This window comes from Globicephala melas, chromosome 20, assembly GCF_963455315.2.
Source record: "Globicephala melas chromosome 20, mGloMel1.2, whole genome shotgun sequence".
In the NCBI taxonomy this organism is placed as follows: Eukaryota; Metazoa; Chordata; class Mammalia; order Artiodactyla; family Delphinidae; genus Globicephala; species Globicephala melas.
The window spans coordinates 29281515-29299253 of NC_083333.1; the positions used below are offsets into that span (position 1 = coordinate 29281515).

At 48.0% G+C, this 17739-nt stretch overlaps 1 protein-coding gene across 1 annotated transcript in view; it reads left to right on the top strand.

The window, feature by feature from the left end:
* Window positions 1–15149: 15149 nt before the first annotated feature.
* Window positions 15150–17739, top strand: part of SEC14L1 (SEC14 like lipid binding 1) — a 51951-nt gene continuing 49361 nt past the window's right edge. The window contains exon 1 of the mRNA XM_030837804.3: window positions 15150–15400. The gene's annotated coding sequence lies outside the window, so the exon portion shown is untranslated. The remainder of the gene's footprint in view (window positions 15401–17739) is intronic.

Consider the following 17739-nt stretch of genomic DNA (forward strand, 5'->3'; position numbering starts at 1 on the left):
TGGAGGAATATGATAGGCGAAAGAGTATGAAGTGAATGTAGCAAACTGGTGGAAACTTTGCATGGCCCATTTGGATTCTTCCCGGTGGTGTCCCTTTGTCTTAGGAGATAAGGATACTCCTTTCCTCTGGCTATAGGGTGGGCACCTCTTCCATAGGGATTTTATGACCTGTTTCAGGGGAGAAGGAGGGGAAGAAGCAGGGGAAGCAGTGTGAACTGCCTGCTTCTGCCATTTTCTCAAACTCCTTCAGCTTAAAATATTTAATATATCAAGGGGCAGTATTGCGGGGGAGCATGTCCTGAACCCAACATCCCAAGCATCTTCTTAAAAGTGCAACGTGAAGGACCCATTAAACACTGTCCCTAGGGATGGCTCTTGACTCACCTGACTTCGCCTCTCACATAGGAGCTCAGCCAAGAATGTAACTGGAGCATCCCTCAATGCCATCTCCAATGGACAAGGACAGAGGTACAGCGCTTCTGAGCATGTGTCCTTGGCCTGCTCCCCACCCAGAATCTGAGGCTGCCCCCAAGGTTTTGAGCCTTCTCTTCACATACTGACGATAATCAGATTTCCAGACTGTAGGTATCCCCTTTCTAAGGCAGAAATATAAAACCTACTGGGGTTCAGATGTGCGATTTAGATTCGACTAATCACATGCTCCTGCAGGGGACTCTGACTCAGGACTGACACATGGAGACAGAGACAGGAAACAGGGCATCATTTTGTTGGCACGGATCGTGGCAGAGGGAGCCCGGTTCTGGAGACCAAGCAGACTCGGCAGCTTCCTGATCCTGGTGAGGTGGCAGCTCCCTTGGTGAGCCAGTGTGACTCGGGGAGTCAGTTGTTCCTGGAAGCCTGCCTAGTGCTTGCAACTCCCGTCCTCCCAGCAATTCCGTGAGCCCTCTGGCCCTTCAGAAACCCCCTCTGGCTTGAGCTAGCTAGAGTGGATCCTATTGTCTGCAACTAAGAACCCCCTGGCTAATACAGCTGGAGCAAAGACAGCTGGGGGGTGGGGGGTGGGATGGGGGGGAGTGGGAAGAGATGTTCAGGATGTAGTAAAAGAATCCAGAGAGAGAAATGGGAAGTTGGCAAATATTTTGAATAATGGCTACCATTTCTTGCGTCTGTACCACGTGCATTATCTCCAACCCTTACAACTCTGTTAGGCATTACTATGCCCATTTTACAGCTGACAAAATAGGCTCAGAATGGTTAAGGGACCTGCCTAAGGTCACAAAGCCTTCTGCAGTGAATTAGGACTTTGAACCCAGATCCTCTGTGCTCAAGGCCCAGGATCTCTCCACTTTGTTCCTCTGCCCAGGCCAGCCCTGCTTGCAGAAAGGAGGGGAAACTCCTTCCCCCGTTCCTTTTACTCCTCCCGGCTTCCCGCTCTCACAGCCCAGACGTTCTGCTGGTCTGAGTCACACTACAGTTTACCTGCGTATGGGCTCAGGAAGTTAGGTGAGCAATTCATCCCTCAGGAACAGCAATTACATTAGAAAACGCTGACATTGTGGGGGAAATTCCCATAATAGATGACAAACTGCCAGGAGTCCGTCACTGAGGGGCTGGGGTTACAGTAGCTAGTTCTGTATTCAACTGTTGTTCTAGCTGAATTTTTTACAAAAAGCAAGTGTATGACTTCTGTAGTTATATATCACAATTAGCACCACCAACAGGTGACGGAAAAGCAACAAAACATAAATCATGGTTGTTACTGGATGGTGGGAGGATTGGTGATTTTTATTTTCCTCTTTATGCATTTCTGCATTTCAACACGTTTCTAAAACAAGTGTGAGCTCAGGTTGCTTTTAGCTACAAGGAACAGAAAACTCTTCCTCAAGCTGGACTGCACAATGAGGACATTGACAAGTGCAAATGACAGGAAGTCTAGCAGGAAGGGGAGCCCCAGGCAAGGCGGCGATGTGTCACCAAAGACCTGCTCTGCTCCCTCCACCTCTACTCTCTGTGGCCCCAGGACCCACCCATCCCCATCAAAGGCCACTTCCCCTCATGGGCACAGCACAGCTGTCGCAGTCCCAGGAATCAGAATGGACACAGCAGTGCCCAGGCACAGAAATGGGCTGTCTTTTTCAGGGTCTCCTTTTTAGACGGCAGGAGCCCTTCCGGAACCCCCTAGCAGACTTCCCTGTGGGTCTCGTTGGTCAGAATTGGGTTACATGCCCACTCCTAAATCAGTCCCTGGGAGAAGGGATGCCTTAGATTTACCTGGTCTGCCTGCCAGAGCTGGGGCAGGGTTAGCTTCCCCTGGAGTTCCGCCGCCCCCGCATGTGAAGGAGGGTGGGCGCCTGAACAGAGTCTGGCCTTGGGAAGGAAGACATGGGCAGTGGATGCTGTGTAGACAGTCTGCTGTAGCGTATATTATTTTATAACTTAAAAAATTACATTGATGGGCTTCCCTGGTGGCGCAGTGGTTCAGAGTCCGCCTGCCAATGCAGGGGACACGGGTTCGTGCCCCGGTCCGGGAAGATCCCACATGCCGCGGAGCGGCTAGGCCCGTGAGCCATGGCCGCTGAGCCTGTGCGTCCGGAGCCTGTGCTCCACAGCGGGAGAGGCCACAACAGTGAGAGGCCCGTGCACCAAAAAAAAAAAAAAAAAAATTACATTGATATTTAAAATTTTTAAATCACCCTTTTTGCGGTTGGAGCCACAGTTGAGAGCTTTGGCAGGAGCTGTGCCCGTGGGTCCCTCTGTTTAGGAAAACTTTCTTCTCTTTCTTGGAAAATAATCACCGTCTAAGCAGGAACAAAAGCCTTCTTTTTCTGCTTCAGGGTATTGTTTTATCTCTGGGAACATCAGGAACCGGACAAGTCCCAGCTGGCAGTCATGCGGCCTGAATTTCCTCAGGTATGTCTATCAGTTGGGTCACATGAGCCAGACCACTGACCAGGGCTCCCTGCCTTGGCTAATAAAATTCCTTTCTTAAGGTGTTATGGCTCAAAATTAAGTTTTAGCGTGTCCTTAACCACGAAGAGCGCTAAGTTTTTATCAGACATTATTTGATGCAGACTTCTCAAACACCTAAAAACTTTTTAAAATTTATTTTATTGAAGTCTGGTTGATTTACAATGTTGTGTTAACTTCTGCTGTAAAGCAAAGTGATTCTGTGACACAGTATATACATTCTTCTTCATATTCTTTTCCATTATGGTTTAATCACAAGATATTGAATACAGTTCCCAGTGCTATACAGTAGGACCTTATTGTTTATCTGTTCTATATATAATAGTTTGCATCTGCTAACCCCAAACTTCCAGACTATCCCTCCCCCACCCCCTCTCCCCCTTGGCAACCATAAGTCTGTTCTCTATGTCTGGGAGGTTGATTCTGTTTCATAGATAAGTTCATTTGTGTCATATTTTAGATTCCACATATAAGTGATATCATACGGTATTTGTCTTTCTCTTTCTGACTTACTTCACTTAGTATGGTAATCTCTAGGTCCATCCATGTTGCTGCAGATGGCATTATCTCATTCTTTTTTATGGCTGAGTAATATTCTGTCATATATATGTATCACATCTTCTTTATCCATTCATCTGAGACTTCTTAAACATTTAAGGGCTTGGCCAAGATGAATGAAATGGTTGTGAAGATGACTTGGATCCCAGCATTGCAAATCTGAGGGTGGGGCTAAGAGGAGCCACTCGGAGGGATGCCGGGTTTTCCTGCATCCGTAAATTTCCTCAGCATCACTTTCAGCAAGTTTGAACCAGCTGCAGAGAAATCATCAGTTTCTTTCAGCCTGTTGTACAGTTGCTAAACTGTGTAATGCAAAGGATGCAGAAACTAAGACAGAGGGTTCAATGTCTTCCATCAGGGAGCAAGCTTTGCTTTGTATCGAGACCCCAGCTGGCCTCGTAGTCTGCTGCTGGGACATAAAAATAAGTGGATTTAGGGCTTCCCTGGTGGCGCAGTGGTTGAGAGTCCGCCTGCCGGTGCAGGGGACGCGGGTTCGTGCCCCAGTCCGGGAGGATCCCACATGCCGCGGAGCGGCTGGGCCCGTGAGCCATGGCCGCTGAGCCTGCACATCCGGAGCCTGTGCTCCACAACAGGAGAGGCCACAACAGTGAGAGGCCCGCGTACCGCAAAATAAAAAAAAAAAAAATTAAAAAAAATTAAAAAAAAAAAGTGGATTTAAAGAAAAAGAAAGGGGAAAAAAACCTTTCTATTATTTTCACCCAGTTAAGGGTACCTTTCATTTCATTCAGCATTCTCAAACTTGAACTTAATCAGGGTTTTCTGGCCTCCATTATGTCATGTGCCAGGCGCTTGGGAGCTCCATTATTATAAATCTCAGAACAATTAGCGGATGGAAGAATAAATGGAACATTAAAAAGTCACACAGGTTATTACCACTTGCTATTTAAAGAATGTATGAGTCAAGTCTATTTGACTGCAACACAGAGGTCATATGGAAATATCTCAAGGCCAGATACGTTTGCGAGCTCAGCAGAATGTCCGGGGACTCACAGGTGTCTCTGTCCATCAGGTGCTCCCACACTGCCAGTCGGATGCCACTTGGGCATCCACATGCCTATGTGATTAGGGGTGATGGGCATTTCACCACGACACCTGGGCGTTCAGGTCTTGAACCTGGTGAGTTGGAAGAAAGAACAAAAAGGAGAAACAATGAGTTTAACCTCCGCAGAGAGAGGCTAATGCAACGGAAACACTCCCATGAGTGTTGGAGTCAAACAGTATTAGGGTCATATTCTCTGCCCTAGAAGTCACCGTGTGTGTGCCTTGGCGGCCCCACCTGTAAAATGGGCTCTTATGAGGATCCCTGCCTAGCGGCTGGCCAATACAGTCAGTGTGCAGCAGAGGGGGCCGTTATTAAACCATAACTAACTTAGCTAGGGTACCATATTCAGTTACCATATGGGGTGAGAGGGACCACCCACTGCCTCCAAAGATCCGAATTGTCTGTGGGGATTAAGCAGGCCTCCTTGTGCCTCAGTTTCCCTGGGTGTAGAAATGAGCCCAGGTTGCCAGCATCACAGAGGTTCCTGGAAGGCTCCCCGGAGCTGCCAAGAGTCTGGTCCTTAGAGAAGCCCTTTGTGTGCCTAAGCGGGTTCCGGGACGAGCTCCTCTGCAGATCATGTGGTGAGCCACTGAGCACGGCCCACCCACCGCGGAGGCTGCCCCGGGAGCCAAGGATAGCAGGGTCTTTTTTGTTTGTTTGTTTTTAATTGTTATTTATTTATTTACTTATTTGGCTGCGTTGAGCCTTCGTTGCTGCGCATGGGCTTTTTCTAGTTGCCGCGAGAGGGGGCTGCTCTTCATTGCCGTGCACGGGCTTCTTATTGCCATGGCTTCTCTTGTTGCTGAGCACGGGCTCTAGAGCGCAGGCTCAGTAGTTGTGGCTTGTGGGCTTAGCTGCTCCGAGGCATGTGGGGTCTTCCCTAACCAGGGTTGGAACTCGTGTCCCCTGCACGGGCAGGCGGATTTTTAACCACTGCGCCACCAGGGAAGTCCTGAGAGCATGGTCTTTTTTCTCTGGCTCTTTCAAAGCCCGGGCCTTAAAGTGGACTGTAGGCCCACCTTAAACTTCTTTTGGCCTCACTTTCCTTAAAGCCACGCTTGTTGGGGGTTAGGCAAAAGCACGTGCCCTCGGAGTCCTGGAGGCCCCCCGATGGGTTGCAAGCACCTTCTTCTCAGCTTCAGGCTGAACCGGTGATGCAGTGAAAGGGGAGCGTGCAGGAAGTGCCCCCTTCTCTCCAACCGGACTTTGGTTTTAACCAACTGTAGAGGGTGGAATGGGGGTTCCCCCCAACAGATGTGTCCAAGTCCTAACCCCAGGTAGCTGGGAACATGGCCTTATTTGGAAATAGGGTCTTTGCAGATACAGTTAAGTTGAGGATCTGGAAGGGAGAGGAGATCGTTGTGGATTTGGGGGGGGGCCCTAAATCCAAAGACTGGTGTCCTTATAGAGAAAGGACATTCAGAGACACACAGGGAAAAGGCAGATGCAGAGACTAGAGGACATGAATGCAGCCCTAAGACATGGGATGCCTGGGGCCCGAGAAGCTGGAAGAGGCAGGAAGTGACCTCCCCTAGAGCCTCAGGAGGGAGCACGGCTCTGCCAGCACCTTGACTTTCCCTCCAGAACTGTGAGAGAATCAATTTCTATTGTTTTAAGGCACCTGGTTTGTGGCAGTTTGTCGCCGCAGTCCCAGGAAACTAACACACCAGCCCCAGGTGCTTCCTGAGCCTAGGTGGTAAACCTGCTGAGTAAAGTTCAGAGGTGTAGCTTGTGTCCCTGGGGGTAAGGAGTGAGGGCGAGCAGGCTCCTGGTTTTGCATCAGAGTGTTGCACGTTTCTGGGGAGCAGCAGAAGGTTGGCTGGTGTCCCGGAGGCAGCCGAGGGTCACTCTCTGGCAGGAGCACAGTACTTGTCAGACGTCACGGCGGAGCAAGGCTGCCAGGAACGTCCCTGTTAGGATCAGTTATGCATTCACGCTTGGGCATGTGCTCCAGTGAGCTTTGTGAATTTGGAGGGTGGCAGGGACTGCTGTATCCAGCTAAGCAAGATGACCATCTCTGCATGCGTCCCCTGATCCCTTCAAGTCCTATGTAGCTTGTAATTACGGAAAGTGGTTTACCAAGAAAGACCCCATATTGTTTCAGCATGTCTGTGCTTACAGCCATTCAAGTGAGGACTGATCTTTTGAACAACACTCTTCATATTATTTTTCCGTTTGGGGGAAATTTAAGATGCGGGAAGGACTTATCTAAATAGTAGAGGTTGATGCTGGTAACCAAGCACAGGGGTAGGCAGGAGAATAATCTATGCTTAGAGAACATTCCGGAGGCAGAGCTGTGTAGGATGCCTGTCTGTGGGAAGCATTTACATACAGCCTAACCATTTCCAAAGTGTTTTCACAAATATTTTCTTATCTCAGCTTAGCAACCCTGTGAGATACATGTTTCTGACACCAAATCCCGTCAACTTCCGACTTTAAAAAACTTGTTTTGTTTTGTTTTCTTTCCCTTTAGAAAAGAAAAATCCTAAAAGCTGCTTTGGGCTACTAAGGTGGCCCAGTCAGGCACACAGGCCCTGCCATGGTGGGAAGGGAGGGGAGATGGAATTTTCAGCAGGTGTGAAATGAGCAGATGTGTGATTCTCAGCAGGAGGTCACAGAATATTCTGGAGGCAGAGCTGTAAGATGCCTGGCTGTGGGATGCACCCCAAATAAACACTCCCCCCACAGACAAAAAGCGGTTGGGGGGATAGGCGATTTGGGGGTCTGCCGTGGCCCTGTGTTTCACCCACGTCAAGGAGGAAGGGGGGGAGCTCTGGGCTCGGATGGGCCCTGTCCGTCTCTTCCTTGCGCAGTCCAGTCTCTGCCCACAGAACTGAGGTTGAAGAGGTTCTCGTCCATATTTAGCCTTGGGAAAATTGTTTTACTAATCGAATTTGGGGCGCTCTGCTTCTTATCCTCACCCGGTCCCCCCTTGTTCTGTGGCCTTTGGTCTGTCCCTTGTTAGCGCTCCTTTCCTTGTGCGAGGCTACCCCCCCGCCCCCCCCCCCCCCGCCCACCTGGTATGACCCAAGGTGGAGTAGCCGGGGATGAGTTGCTGACTTGCTAATCTAAGCCTCCATCTGGCCGATGAAAGCGCCACACAGCTGCACCGGGGTAGGAGAAGCAAGGACAATATTTTGTGAGAGAAACAAAGCAAAAAAAAGTCTGATTGCGTTGCCTATTTTTATTCCTCTGAGCCAGAAGCTAAAAGGGCTCAGGTCATCCTTTCTTGTCCTAAATCTCACTGGATGAGTGCTATGCTTTCCAGGGCACACGGCAGCAATTCTCTTAAGCTGGGCTGCTTCCCTAAGCTTGATGTCCTCGCTTGGTGACACAGGGGACAGCACAGGGGGGTGGGGTGAGGTGCCGAGAGCACGTCTCCCAAGGACGCATCAGCTCAGTGCAGGGGGTGGAGAGACGTGTTTAACGCACACAGAATCGAGGCCTCATTGAAGACTCATCGCTTCAACCCAACCAGTATTTGATAGGGTTCTGGAAAATGCCAAGCGCATAGGCAGAAGAACGTGAGAGTGGATGTGATCCCAGGACCCAAGCAACTCACAACGGGAGGGGAGAGACAGACCCAATTCATTTACAGTCTCATTTCAGGCAGTGTGCCTTACAGTGGAAGGACACAGAGGAGAAGGAGAGGAAAAGGAACGGCTGTAGGGAGGGGTCACAGAGCTTAAGAGGCTGTGTGGTCCTCACTGTTTACATGTCTCTCCCATGCAGTAGGCTGAGCTCCTTGAAGGAAAATCTGTTTTTATATAGTAGATCTTCCCACACTCCTGTGCTAAATATGGTGTCTGAATAAATGACGGGGCTGAATACATGTTTGCTGAGTTAACGAAGGAATGAATAAATGAGCAGATAAAGTGGAGATGAAACTAAAATCATTCTGGACAGAGGAAAGATTTATAGAAGACCTCGGATGGCAGGCTTTGAAGCTTAAATTTATCTCTGTTGTCAGTGTTAGATTTTGAGCAAAGGAGTGAGTGTGTGTGTGTGTGTGTGTGTGTGTGTGTGTGTGTTTGAAAGAGAATTTTGCCAGCAGCATGGAGAGTGCCTTGGAAGAGGAAAGACTCTGAGGTGGGGAAATCAATTAAGATATGCGGAGCTTTGCCTCTCCAGGTTGAAATGAAATATTTTAGAAACATGTAAGGCTGGATGATAACTTTTGCAGATCTGGTTTCTGGGCCTGAAGTTTTCCCAGGTTGGGTATGATGCAATGGTGTTAGCTCGAGACCACTGGATGACTGCCAGAGCAGGATGAAGAAATTGTGCCTGTAGGGTAACCTATATTTTTCGTACTTTTCCAGGCTGGAAACTTTGCCAGCTGGTCCATGTCAGGATAATCTGTCATGCCTTGCAAGGCTGTCTTTTACCCTTTTACTACCAAATGAGAAGATGATCCCTTCCAGAAGTGGAAGAGACCTGACACGTCCCAGTAGCTGGCCAAAGTGCAAGGTGCAAATGCCAAGGTGGGTAGGGCTACCAGAGAATCAGGACGAGGTGTTCTCAGCACAGCCTAAATGTTTCATTGACCCTGCCTCTTAGTAATGTTCAAAGGGGTCATTCAGACTCACCTCCTACGTATCTCGCTGTTGTGGGGAAGAGGTTGGGTTCTGCAGGCTGAAATTTTAGCTAAGACCGTCACTTGTCTCCCAGTGTCTTTCCTGCAATGACCCAATCCTCTTGGTGTCAACAACTTCCCATGCTTTCCTTGGGATGACTCTTCATATTGTGCTAAGATCAATGGAGAAGATGTGGTCGGAGGGACCAGTAACAGTGACCCCAGCTCAGGTTAATCCTGCTGGGGAAGATGTAACAGGCCACAGGGTCTGTGTCCAGGCTGTAGATGCCGCATCCTGTCGTCAGCCAGAGTGCCACCAGGAAAGGCAGCGTCACGCTCAGGGTCCTAGTGGGGGCTCAGCTGAGCAACCCAAAGGAACCAGAGTGTCTTGCTGTGGAGGCCAGAGCTTGGGAATGCTCCGTTTCCATCACAAAGACACCGGATAAATGGCCTTTACACAGTACCCGGCAGGGCTTCCATCTACCAAGTAAGAGGGGACACACATGCTCCTCACGCTAGGGACTCACTCAAGGTGTTTCAGATACTCTCATAATATGACCTTACAGAGAGTCTGTCTGAGGAAGAGAGCAGGTGCGCAGCTGAGCACAGGAGCAGTAGCGTGGTCTGTGCTGCTGAGCTGTCCTTTGCTCTGCTTGTCACACACCCACTACTGTACGCACACACACTGCTTCCAAGGAAGCATCGTTCGAGGAAGGACATTTGATCCTCTTCAGCCTTTCTTCCTACTTGCTGGAGGTACAGGATACATCATGATGATGGCAAAGCAGCAAGACAGAAGGAACCCATGTCCCTGATGATGAGACCTGAGGCCACCTGCATCCCCATTCTGGTGGTCTTTTGGGAGTTGGCCATTGACGGTGACGGTGGAGGTGTCATTCCCACCCTGGACTCCATTCACAAGCAAGGGACACAGACTTCTATCTTGTCAAGACACTTTTACTTTGGCCTTTTGGTCACCGGCAGCCAGACCTGATCCCGATACACTTCTCCACTTCCCCCTCCATACGTGCTCATCTTTATGCCTCACACAGCGTCTGACACATAATAAGGACTCCACGCGCGTGTGTTAAAAGGGCCGGATCTTTCTGCTTAACTCTGAAGCGCGGTGCTCAGTACTGTTTCTTATAGATTTTGGATACGCACCCAATAGAACTGATTTTATTTTAAAATATTTATTTATTTATTTGGCTGTGCTGGGTCTTAGTTGCGGCATGCGGGATCTTTCAGTCGCGGCATCCGGGATCTTAGCTGTGGCAGGAGGCATCTAGTTCCCTGACCGGGGATGGAACCCAGGCCTCCTGCATTGGGAGCGTGGAGTCTTAACCACTGGACCACCAGGGAAATCCCTAGAACTGATTGTAAAACAATCAAACATACCATAACTTATGCATCTAGATGAGTGTTGTTTCCTTCAAATTACTGACCTTGGGGATCTGTTCACGTATCTTAATTATACTACTTAAAGATACTATTCATGTGGGAATACAAATTGGTACAGCCACTATGGAGAACAGTGAGGAGTTTCCTTAAAAAACTAAAAATAGTGCTACCATATGATCCAGCAGTCCCACTCTTGGGCATATATCTGGAGAAAACTATAATTCCAAAAGATACATGCACCCCAACGTTCATTGCAGCTCTATTTACAATAGCCAGGACATGGAAGCAACCTAAATGTCCATCGACTGAGGAACGTATATAGAAGATGTGGTACATATATACACAATGGAATATCACTCAGCCATAAAAAAGAATGAAATAATGCCATTTGCAGCAACATGGATGGACCTAGAGATTGTCATACTGAGTGAAGTAAGTCAGACAGAGAAAGACAAATATCATGTGATATCACTTATATGTGGAATCTAAAAAAATGGTACAAATGGATTTATTTACAAAACAGGAATAGAGTTACAGATGTAGAAAACAAACTTATGGTTAACAAGGGAGAAAGGGGAGGGAGGGATAAATTAGGAGATTGGGATTGACATATATACGTTACTATATATAAAATAGATAACTAATAAGAGCCTACTGTATAGCACAGGGAACTCTACTCAATACTCTATACTGACCTATATGGGAAAAGGACTTTAAAAAGAGTGGATATATGTATATGTATAACCGATTCACTTTGCTGTACACCTGAAACTAACACAACATTGTAAATCGACTGTATTCCAATAAAAATTAATTTAAAAAACCCCCAAACCCCAAAATTATCAGACTTTTAAATTTTGCCATATATTAAAAAAAAAAGTTTGAATGTTCTAAAAAAAATAAAATAAAGATACAATTTGTAGTATGGAGGTTCCTTAAAAAACTAAAAATAGAACTACCATATTACTAGCAACCCCAATACTGGGCATATACCCTGAGAAAACCATAATTCAAAAAGAGTCATGTACCACAATGTTCACTGCAGCACCATTTACAATAGCCAGAACATGGGAGCAACCTAAGTGTCCATCGACAGATGAATGGATAAAGAAGATGTGGCACATATATACAATGGAATATTACTCAGCCATAAAAAGAAACGAAATTGAGTTTTTTGTAGTGAGGTGGATGGACTTAGAGTCTGTCATACAGAGTGAAGTAAGTCAGAAAGACAAAAACAAATACCATATGCTAACGCGTATATATGGAATCTAAAAAAAAAAAAAGGTTCTCATGAACCTAGGGGCAGGACAGGAATAAAGACGCAGATGTAGAGAATGGACTTGAGGACACAGGGAGCAGGAAGGGTAAGCTGGGACGAAATGAGGAAGTAGCATGGACATATATACACTACCAAATGTCAAACAGATAGCTAGTGGGAAGTAGCTGCATAGCACAGGGAGATCAGCTCGGTGCTTTGCTAGGTGGGTGCTTTGCTCCCACCTAGAGGGGTGGGATACGGAGAGTGGGAGGGAGACGCAAGAGGGAGGGGACGTGGTGATATATGTATACATATAGCTGATTCACTTTGTTATACAGCAGAAACTAACACAACAATGTAAAGCAATTATACTCCAATAAAGATGTTAAGATCACATGACCCAGAACTGCAAAGTGAGACCTCTGGATCCCCCTGATCAAAAGATTGGTTCAGGGATGGGCATGTGATCCAGGTCAGGCCCTGGGATTACTGTTTGTGTATCTTATTTTCTTGAGACATTTTTCAATACCTCATTTGTGATTATGCCATGATTTGGCATCCTCAGTGGTGACAAACCATCTTTTCTGTTAAAAATATTTTCCTGTAGGTAACTTCAAGCACATACAAAAGTGTACAGAGGAATATAATAAACAATGATCAATTTACAACCAACCTTATTTCATGTAGGCCCTTCCTCCTTTCTTTCCCCATCTGGATTATTCCGACACTAATCCCAGAGATCACATCATTTCACCCCCAAATATTTCAGCGTGTATTCCTAAAAAGAGAAGGCTTCTTTAAGAGATATCAATATTAGCCATAATACCATTATCCCACCTAAACAATTAATAATAATGTTTTAGTTATTTTTTATTGACGTATAGTTGATTTACAATGTTGTGTTAATTACTGCCGTACAGCAAAGTGATTCAGTTATACATATATATACCCTTTCAAAAATATTCTTTTCCATTATGGTTTATTCCAAGATATTGCATAGTTCTCTGTGCTATAGTCGGATCTTTTTGTTTGCCAATAATAATTTCTTGTTAATAATGTTTAAGTTACCCTGTTTCATAAAAGTTTCTTTTACTATTTTATTAAAATCAAGATGGAAATAAAGTTCATATATTGCAATTGGTTGCTACCTCAAGTATCTGGGTTTTTTTTTTTTTTTAGAAATTTTAATTGAAGGGTGGGCACCACGGCGGAGGAGCTGCTTTCAGGGGTGTGGCAGGCAACCAACTTCAGGGAGCAATTCTCCCACTTAGAGAGCGAGAAGCAATGGAAGGTCCACATGGAATTCATCCTGTGTCACCTGTCCGACTACCGCGACCCACCCAGCATCTACCGCTGCCTGGCCAGCTGCTGTCCCTCTCCATTGTCTGGGCCAACCACTTCTTCCTGGGTTACAGTTACAACAAAGACCTTTTAGACAACGTGATGGAAATGGCTGATGACGTTGAAGTGGCAGACCAGTCACAGTTTACTACCAGAAGTGAATTAATGAAAAAGCATCAAAGCTAAGGCAGAAGATTCATCACATTTTCATCATCAGCTGCAGACTGGAACAGGAGGCTGGCATGAATGCCCACATTGACAACAATGGCTCTTTTAAGCTCTTGGTATCACCAACGTGTAGGAAAGAGGCATTGGAATGGAAGAAAATCTTGTCTAGATTGGCGTTTTAAAAAGTCTCATTCTGGGACATCCCTGGTGGTCCAGTGGGTAAGACTCCATGCTTCCAATGCAGGGGGCCTGGGTTTGATCTCTGGTGGGGGAACTAGATCCCACATGCATGCCACAACTAAAGATCCCGCATGCCGCAACGAAGATTCCATGCTGCAACTAAGACCCAGTGCAGCCTAGATAAAAAAAAAAAAAGTCTCATTCCTCCAGTAGCTATCATTCTAAAAGCATACGTGGGTATTTATGTATTTATAAATCCTGCTCTCTTTTTTTTCAGTTTTTGAGTGTCTAAATGTTTGTTAAAAATGCCCATTTATTTAAATGTTAATGTAATAATGGCAGGTGATGATTCTTACAGTTTGGATTTTTCTACAATGTACTTTTAACTGTGAAAAAAGATTTTAATTGAAGTATAATATATACATAAAAAAGCAAACAAATCATGAGTGTATGGCTCAATAAATTTCTCAATCTCTTTTGATCTGTAGTGTGGCGCTTTCCCTATTTTTTCCTTTGTACTTTGATAAGGAATGTGTTTGTCATGCAGTATTTCCCATGATTTATGCTTGGCTGATTATTTCCGCCTGGTATTATTTAACATGTTCCTCTGTTCCTATTTCTTGTACATTGGCCGTTGCCATCTAGAGGCTTATCAGATCAGGTCAATTTTGGGGCGAGACCATTTCATAAGTGCTGCTGTTTACTGGGTTGTCTCTTTCTCGGACCATCTTTTGAAGGTGGATGTGATTTTCACAAACAGGCAAAAGCCAGCCCTAGCTGAGTCTAGTAAGCAGGGTGGGTGATCAAGCTGGAAAAATGATGGTTTGAGGTGAAAAACAAGGTGTGATCAAGTAATGAATGATTTTCTTGTGTGGCTGGTAAACTGGCCCTGAAGGAAATTCCGAAACTGTTCCAAAAATGTGCTGTGCACTGGCAGCGTCAAAGGCACAGCCACCGAGGGTGACTAACGCAAACGGAACAACAGTGAGATTGATGGAGAAACTGTATGTTGGCTATAAAACCATCTTTGTTGTGTGGGTGGACATGCGTACTGTCCTTCTCTAGTCATTAGCTCCTCTTAAGAACCCCTAAATGTCTCAGTGTGCATCACACTTGTGCTTCAAAGTTGGAGCTCTTGCCGAAACGCCAGATCCACTTGTCTTAGGTCCATCGAACAACTCGGACGTGTTGACAAGATGCTGCTGGGTCCCACCCAGCCCCTCCCCAGCCCTGGCGTTTGCCTCATCTGCATTACTCGGCGAGAATGTGGTCAGGGCACCGCAGAAGTCAACAAAAGATGAGGAAGTACGGGGAGCCTCCTGCGCCGATCAGACAGACCAGCTCGGCCCTGAGCACCCGCAAAGCCGGAAGGCCCGGGCTATTTTGATGCCTCGCAGACTTCCCAGTTCCAAGTCAGCGGAACGCCCCGGGGCCACTGCTGGACGCCCCTTTTTTGTCTCGGCAGCCTCCGCCCAGCTACTCGCGAGCCCCGCCCCCCACACTAGGCCCGCCCCGTGACGCAAATCTGGGTGCGGCCAACAGCCTTTGGGTAGACCTGCCTTGCTTCTGGGCCGACGCCTACTCCGAGCTCCTCCCACGCCCTCCGGCCTGGAGTTGGCGACTGCGCAGCTCGGCTCGGCCCAGGTTGTCACCCCTCCCCCCTTCCTAGCAACCGTCGTCGCTCCTGCCTCTGCCCCTCGGCCGCTTTCGCGCACGCGTACCCCTTCGCCCGGCCCCGCCCTCCCCGTCACCCGTAACAACCACAGGAGCCTCGCTGGGCCCCTCCGGCTCCCGCCCCACGGCCCACTCCCCGGAACCGGCTGCTGAGCTGCCGCCGCCTGCAGTGGAACGGCGACGGCGCCGCGGAGCCGCCGGCATGAGCTACCCCCGCCGCCCCGCATCCCCGGCCCGGCCCTTCTGACAAGAGGTAGGCGCGCGTCTCCGTGGCGGGCTCCGAGCGCGCCCCCGGCCCGGCCCCTCCGGGAGGCGCGAGGCTCTCGCCTCCGCCTCCCCGCCTTGCCTACCCTTCCCCGGCCCCTCGGCTCCCCTCGGCTCTCCCCGGCTCCCCCCGGCTCCCCGACTCGGGAGCGGACTGTCTTCCCGCCCGCCTCCGGCCCGCCGACCCCCGCGCCGCTCCTACTGTATTGGTCGCCCCCTCCCCGCCTCCACCCGTCGATATTCCCACCTGGGACCCCTCCTGGGGGAAGCGGAGTTTGGGGTCCCAGCCGGCCTCTGGCGCACCTCCCCGGGTCGGCCGGGGCTGGGGGCCCGAGGGGCCGCCGCGCCGGACCCCCGGATCGAACGGAGGGCCCGGCTGCCCCTTGAGCCTGCTCGGGGTGGACTCACTGGGTTTGGCCATTGGCTAATTTTTAAGCACCGATTGTCATGCAGTAGAGGTTGCCCTGGTCCACGGTGCCACTTGGCGGTTGTAACTCCGGATTCCCACGTAGGACGTTTTTTCGGACCAGAGCATCGGAAGCTGGGAACTGGCAGGAGTTCAGAAGCTCGTGAATTAGCAGGTTCTCGAGCGTAGTCGCTTTGGGTTCTGCCGGGCAGCGGAATCCCGAATGGGTGTTACCGAGTCTTAACCGAGCATTACTTTTTTTTTTTTTTACATTCTCCCCCCACCCCCTTTGATACTCCGTAATCACCCTCTCCTTCTGTGGGAGACACCCTAAAATTAATTTTCCTAATTAAAAATTTAAAAGGTTGTTGAATTCCTGCCGTGCACCGGCATTATCAGGTTGGCAAAACTAAATAGAACGCGGTCCCAGCGCACCAGGACCTGCCAGTCCCAGAATCAAGATTATAGAACACGGTCCCAGCGCACCAGGACCTGCCAGTCCCAGAATCAAGATTAATGACAGCATTCCAGTTGATTGTGGTGGATTCAGGAGTTTGTCTCTGAGTCTCATGATTTTAGAGCTGGAAGTCTTTCAAGATTATCTCACCCCAAACCTCACTTTGCAGAGGTGGATCTGAGTCCGGGGGAAGTCAAATGACTTGCTTGAGGTCTCCCAGAGTTATTCTTTAGCAGTTTTCAGAGTGCCAGATATGGCTGTTTTCCGCCAGAACCTGTTCCCTCTGAGAGATATGCGAAACATACCAGAGGAGGTTCCAGACCTGTTTAAATGTAATAATATAGGTAGGAATCTTACGATATAAAACGTATCTTCGTAAAGTTTTCTTTTTTTACTGCTAGACTTTGGACTCCTTGAGGATATTACATTTTGTACTTCTGAATATCCTCTCACCATATTCAGCATAAAATAACATTCTTAATGATTATCCTCCGCAGGACAGGTAGGCTCTCTGGATTTATTTTTCTTCCTCCCTTTTAAATAGGGAAGTGAAGTCCCATAGAGGACTCCAAATAAAAGTGTTTTCAGAAAAATCCAGGTAGGCTGGGGCCAGTGTGTAAATGTGTCCCTGGCAGGAGGATTCCTGACTTTGAAGTAGGCTTCAGCACTTAGTTGATTGCTTCCTGATATTACAGCTGTTTGAGGCTGGAGAAGTCAGTGGAGCCTCTAGCCAGAGTGCTTGGTGGTATCTCTGCCATTTGAAGATAGATCCCTGAAGTTGTCTTTTAAAAAAAAAATAATAATAATAATTAATTAATTTAATTCTTGGCCGCGTGGGGTCTTAGTTGCGGCGTGGGGTCTTAGTTGTGGCATGCGTGATCTTTGTTGCGGTGCACGGGCTTCTCTTTAGCTGTGGCGTGCGGGTTTTCTCTCTCTACTTGTGGCACGCGGGCTCAGTAGTTGTGGTGCGTGGACTTAGTTGCCTCGCGGCCCATGGGATCCTAGTTCCCCGACCAGGGATGGAACGCACCTTCCGTGCATTGGAAGGCAGATTCTTTACCACCGGACCACCAGGGAAGTCTCTGAAGTTGTGGTCTTGCACTTAGAAAATGGGGATTGACAAGTTTCCTTTCAAAATAGCTTTTGAGGAATATCCCATAATTTGAGACACACTAGTGTTTTTTTCCACTTTTATTTTTGTGTGTCCTGGGCTTAATATCTTGAAGTGCCACCATTTTAATTTGGCTTCTAATGGAAGTTGTTGAAGAGAAAATGATTCAAGAACTAATTGTATGGGTTATCAGAATAATGGAATCATGACATCTCACTGCTGGAAAGGACCCAGGGCAGCCCCTGGAGAGGCGGTGAGGCAGGTAGGGCAATGGAGTCCTCCAGCCCTCAGACCAGAGCTGCTTCCCTCACTCCACTTGGGCTTTTCTCACCTTTTCTTACTGTCTTTATCGCC